The sequence below is a fragment of the Osmia bicornis genome, chromosome 7, assembly GCF_907164935.1.
Source record: "Osmia bicornis bicornis chromosome 7, iOsmBic2.1, whole genome shotgun sequence".
NCBI lineage: Eukaryota > Metazoa > Arthropoda > Insecta > Hymenoptera > Megachilidae > Osmia > Osmia bicornis.
The window spans coordinates 11,002,338-11,009,057 of record NC_060222.1 but is presented as its reverse complement, the minus strand read 5'-3'; the positions used below and the strand labels follow the sequence as shown (position 1 = coordinate 11,009,057).

The 6,720-nt window shown below is 40.8% G+C and overlaps 1 pseudogene; it reads right to left on the bottom strand.

The window, feature by feature from the left end:
• Window positions 1-943: 943 nt before the first annotated feature.
• LOC123987960 lies at window positions 944-3,031 on the bottom strand (annotated as a pseudogene).
• Between the last annotated feature and the right edge of the window lie 3,689 nt (window positions 3,032-6,720).

Sequence of the window (6,720 nt, the reverse complement as noted above, 5' to 3'; positions counted from 1 at the left end):
AGTATTTTATTTATTTCTTCTTTGTTGTGGTGATTCCTCTTCTCCACTGCATTTGGGCTGAAGCGAGCGTGCTCGTGTATGCATCGCGTATCCAGTTGCTTCTTCTTGAAACCTCTCCGTTACCGTACATGAAAAAAGAAAGTATACAATTAATTAGTATTAATGCAATGAAGAAGTTACTATGAATAATGAAATTTTTTAAAACGACAAAAGTACATATGTTAGTAAATTCATGTGTAGAACTTCTCAAAAAATCTCGTCGTTTGGTCCAATTTTAAATGAGGTGTTTCCAAACTTTTTGACGAGGGTTGGTTAGGTTAGGGTTAGATTAGGATAAAACATTTTGACAAGGGTTGGTTCCTAGGGTTTTTTTTTTGGCTTGAAATGCTTTTCATTTTCCCACAAGTCCCACAAGCCCAGTAGTGTGGGACTCCGTATACCCACTAAAAACCCTACTCCTCGTACTTACCTATATATACACCAGAACCGCTTGTGTCAGCATTGCTTTACCCTGATTCGTAGGGTAGGTTGTAGCTTCTGAAAATTGGTCGGAAAAAGTAGTTAATTTTCAAACCTGTCATATAGGATAATGGTAAGAATAATACTATAATAACAAAAACATTTAGTGGATCATATCTTAAAATTAAAGCCGCTTTATCCTGGATATATTTCTTATTTAAACGCCATCTCCTTCCTGCGTCTTTAGTGTAGCCTGTAAAACCAATAGCAATATTGAAAGAGATGCCGAGAGATGAATACATGTTGCATTTATTTATTTATTTAATGATTTCAAATAAATACTGTTCGTGTTTCAAAAGTTGGCAGTACGGCCGAAAATGCGTATGAGCCTAGATGGGGCACGACCGATCAAGCCCGCATTCCTTCCCACTGCCAACACTCGAAACGCTAACAGTAGGAAAATACATATATATACATATCGATCTTACATGTTGTCGGAATGTAGCATCACAGCCACGGCGTATTCTCTTCTTTCTTGTTCGTCCTCTTCATTGTCGTCCATGTTGTCTCCAGGAAACGGCATTCGGAAACACTTTGAACAAACATCGTATGGACTAATATTAAATTCGGGGCTCAAATATCGACATTTATACAGACCTACCGCAGAGGATTTTATGCCGATATCAAAAATATCATCGACCTCTGTGAATTTCTGGACACCTAAGCGGAATGTATTACTGTGCTCGCCAATGGAGGACAGAATACATATGGCACCGTCGCGCAAGATGCAGCAATTATCGCGTACATCAAGACTGAACGACATGCCATTAAATTGTATCCTACGATACTGGAGGAAATCAGTACCGCAACCAAGTGGCACAGATACTTCAATATCAGAAGACGGAACGACCCTCACCCTATTTGCTCCATGAGCCTGAATCTCCGCCATTCTATTCACAAATTGTTGAAGAGGCAGGTCCGGCTTTCTTCAATACTTTCTAAAAATTCGCATGTTCCTTTCAAACGGGAAAGCAGAAAAAGAATCTAAAGGACCAAGACGTCTTACATCATTGGTCAAATGCAGAAGACCATGTACATTATAGGAACAAAAATTTGGGCCATACAACTTTTCACTACGAAGAACAAATTTTTGCAGAGCAAGCTCTGCAAAATTCAAAAAGTGACTCGACGGAGATTGTGACGCTAAAATTCGAATACCGGTGTGAAGGAAAAGGAAATGAGTATATAAATTGTCATTGAGGAGCCCATATGCCACAACCGACCCTGTATATAAAAGAAATTGCCTAAACTCTGTTGCTTTATACTTGGCATAATACACCAGAGATCTTGGGCGTCTTCCAAACTCAGAGGGGCAAAATTCTCTGAGTTTGTCCAGTCTTGCAGACATACGAGCAAGATGGCTACCTGACAATTTGGACAAACGTGAAAATTTTCCACTTATCCATGCAGATAATATTTTTTTCGTGACACCCAAGCATACCAAATGCATATATTCAAATGGAACCTGAGAAACCATTCCAAAAGGTAGTAATGATAAGGGACTGCAACCTTCTTTATGATGGTCCTCATCTACACATTGAGAGTATTGGTTGTCAGTCCTAAGCAGATGCTTTATGCCATTGAAGACATATCTACCTTCGCTGTGCGTACCAGACACTTTGCATTTGGAACAGGGCCGGCTGGGTGTATGTCCACGGTGGTTAAGGATAAAAGCTCTTGCTGGTGCATCAGCAATAAAGCACCTTAATTTTATTGGTATCTTAGTACCATCAAGATCTACACCACCGTTGGAAAGCATATGGGTAATGTTCATGATGAACATATTGAAAAGCCTATTAGGATCACTAGGCTTTTACAATCCTCTATAAATGCCGACAACTATTGGCCTTGCATCAGGTATGTTCCTAATCATATACTGAATCGGCCATAGATGGATTGTTCCTGCTCTATCTAAAGCACATCCATCTGTGCTGAAATCTAATTCCAATTCCCTATCGGGTGAAAAAGAAGCATTCCTGATGTATTTAACAATTTCAGCTTCGACATCAAAATGCACATACTCTCCCGGTTCTACAACATATGTTGCAACACAAGTTCGTGGAGTACCCAGGAGAGTCCTAATATCCTTGGGTAGATGGCTAAAGCAGCTATGTGTTCGAAGAAGGGTAAGTAAATTGTTACCCTGAACATGATTAATATTGTTATCCACACAATATGAAGCCAAACTTTCCTGAAATGAAGTTTCAGGAACCGCTTCAGAACTACACAACACTGAAGAAGACAAAGAAGAAGAAGAGGAAGAAGAATTGTCATCCACATCTACACCATGGATGGCATCAATACCATCTGCGTAATCTTTTGAGGATGAAGGAACATCCGCCAGATTAACAGGGGCATTGATCTCTTCAATACAAGAAGAAGAAGGAGAAGCCAACGAAGGGACAATACTATTGGATCCTACCTCATTCCTTATGTTGCGTCTCTGTCTGGTCGATGATATTTTAAATATCGGTTTCCTCGACACAGATAACTTAAAATTAAAGGAACTCATAATTAAAATTACTAATTAAATTAAATGTATGTTAGGAATATAAATGTAAATATATGTATATGAAAAAGTAAATATAAGTAAAAATAATTTGTGGTTAATATATGAAAAAAATCAATATAATTTAAAAATGGAAAAAAATGGTAGTTAGTAGTTATAATAGTAAATAAAATATATGAATAATTTATATTAATTAATATGCGATTCGAATAAGACGCCTGTTGCACTGCACTCTCGTTCGTTCAGCGACACAAAGCGAATGATATAAAACGGTTGAACGCTGTCTCTGGTATGAGTTTTTGCGGGAAACGCGTTTATTGGATGCAAATTTCCGTCACGTTGATTTCTGCAACCAATGTAAATACCTCCCGCGAAAATTGATGGATCGTCTTTTGTTTTATAACGGAACGACCGCACAGATGATTGTTATCCGTTCTGAGGCTCGTCGGAGACGGTACAGACTGCGAAATTCGGATACATTTTACTGCGATTTTTTTTTCAATTTCTTTATAGGGACTACAGGAGAGAAGTGCAATTGCCAAGGATGAATTCAAATGTAAGTATGACTTTTATTCATAGCAATTACATGTATCACGGATATGAATGTATACATATTTTAAATTTTCTTACAATATTCATTTATTACAGATGGAAATGGAACACCGACCGAAGAGGATGGCCAATAAGCCGGCCCGGTATCAAACCACGTCCTCCGACGAAGAACCGCGAAAGCGTTTAAAGGTGGCCCCCGGAAGTATCGTCGAGGACATAACAGACCTGAGGGCTACCTTGGAGGGCGTGAACGATGAAGTTCTATCTAATTATAGACAATACGAACACACGAACACATACACATCACTAGACACATACTCGCCATACACAAGCACATACACACCAACAAACATAAACATATACTCGCCACACACACCACCAAACACATACAGGCCACCTCCAACAGTATATGCACCACCAACGCAAAGTTTTCATATTTCAGATGCAGCGGAGAGCAGGCCTGAACCAGGGATGCAGCAAGGTACGGAACCTACAAATTTACAAATAAGGTTGTAACCGGTCGATTAGACCGTCGATACGTCACATAGTGTAGGGGCCGATAGAGCCGGCCCCATTATCATGTCATGGTACGAATCGCGCAAGCGTAAGATTCCCCTTCGCTGCCTAGAGCACCGAGCGAGGTGCCTGCCGATGCGCGAAACGAGCACTTGTCGTCGAGGCTCTAATGCGAACAGACGCATCTTCAGCTCTTATAAAATTATCCGACTACACGCACTCACCGCAAGCAGATCAGCAGCTACGAAGTATCGTGCTCTAGTCTCGCTTCCGAGATTGCTTCCGCGCCCATGAGCAACCTGTGTCATTTTCTCTAATCAACCGAATTCCTACTAATTCGCAAGAGAAGGGAATTTGAACTAGCGAGCCATGAGACGTGTGAGGGAGTCGGTGCCCGCGTTAGTATACGAATTTTTCATATAGAAAGGGACGGCTCGACGGCAGGTATCCACGCGCCGAACAAAGCGTTAGACAAAACATACTTCTGCGGGAAGCCGTTAAATTCCGTTTCGCGTGCGAATTATGTTTGTCCCTCGCCTCGAACGTCAAGGACGGTCGCGTCTTTAAACTATTTGTACACAGCGTGCCGCTAACCGACGATCATGACCGTTAGAAGAGCACTTCGATGTAATGGCGCACCGCGATCTTCGTCGTAACAAGGAAAATAAAATGATTGTGATATTTTCCTCTCTTCAATCTGAGTGTTTCGTCCTTATTTTCTCTCCCCGTCTCTATCCTACGAAATCGTGCTCCTAAGGAAGAGCACGGTTACAAGGTAAGTTGCATGTTCATTCTTCTTCTATACAATATTGGGAATAAGAATATATTCCTCAATTTGTTACATGTTTAAGGACATTTTCTTACAAATATTAATGTTTACAGGGATCTATACACAAAAATTGGCAACCTGGAGTCCATGGTGACGTAAGTATTGATTGCATGTTATTAAAGTATATATAATTATCATTTATCTTTATAGGAAAACCCATTCATTATTGGAGAAGGTGGCGAAGCAGCAGCAGCAGCTGCTGCACCAGCATCATGGAATTCCGTCAAAGCCAGCGTTTCTACCAATTTCATCGCTGGCTGGAATGACGGAATTCCAAAATATTGATGAAGACAGCTACACGGAAGTTGTAAGTGAAACAGAAGTCTCATTTTATTTATCTTTATGTAACAAATGTTTGTGTCAGTTGTTACTTACTTTGTTTAGGTACACTATTTGGAGTACGTGGGCGGCTTCAACCTGAAGGAAGCAGTCACCCTCTCTTTTAAAGAAACAGTGAGTGACTGCTTGCTAACATCTTATTCCTGGTTGGGCCGCGAAGATAACAATCTCGCACTTTGCGAGACAAGAATTGTTCATGCTATACACGATAAGAATCACTGTTTATATAATTGTGATACTATTACTTCATATGGTATTCAGTATTCATAATATATGCTTACATTTGATTTTTAGATGCCATGCTCCGGAATAGGCACTTCCCAAGGCCGTCCCGCAAGGATGTAGCGGAACACTTGAAAGCGGCGCTTCGCACTGATAAGGAAGGAGTGCGAAGCAAAAGAAGAGGCCCCCGAAATCCTTAGCATGAAATAGTGGATAACTTTTGGACTGCTGAGGAAGAATCACGTTGAAACAGGAAGAGGTTAGTTTTGTATTATATTACATATATAATCATAACCTTGAAACACATGTACTTACGTATGTACTCGCAAGTACCTTCATGCCTTTTTTCATTCACTGCCATAAACTCACTTGTTGGATCAATAACTCTAATCCAAACACATCTTTTTCAATCTTTCTCATAGCGAGCAATCCATCTATGGCCGATTCAGTGTATGATTAGGAACATACCTCATGCAAGGCCAATAGTTCCAAATCTTTTTTCTTTCTCTACGGCGCATGGCAGCTCTAACACTGCCCTCTAGCGAGAATGTACATATGTACATAAACATTTGTAACCGTACATATAGGACGATTACATATTCTCCGCAAACTCCTACTTTGCCGACACGGATAGACCGAAAGATAGCGCGGATAGAACACCCCCACCGCGATAACATAGGAGTGCGCAAGCGCCGCTCCCCACCAAGTGGGGACCCACCGAAGGACCTCAGTGTCGATCCATCGATCGTCACTCTGATTTGAACGGCCGAGCCGACTAGATCGATAAATGTAAAGATAACGTTGCGCTTCGGTGATCAGAGTCACGCGTATAACTTCAAACATTCTTAATAAATTCTATTTGCAATTAATGAGCCTTTGCTCACATTCAATTAAAGTATCTAGGGGATACTCTTCCAAGTTATCGTATACCAAAGGTCAGAAACGAGACTCGCTATCCTCAGAGAGGCAACACTTCCATCTGCATTCTTTGGCAATCTAGATCAAGCACAGCCAGTACTGTCAACCGACTTCCAGGCTCAACACCCTCAAGTCAGTAGTGCAGTTACTCCTACGCTCAGGCGAGCAAGCTCTCGCAATTTGGAAGACCGCGTCGTTTAAATTAAAATAAATTTTTATTCAAATACCGTCTTTGCGTTTGCAGATTCAATTGCAGTGACGCCGGAACCTACACAATTAAAGTGTACCTTCCATCCATGCACTGTCAACTTGGGTT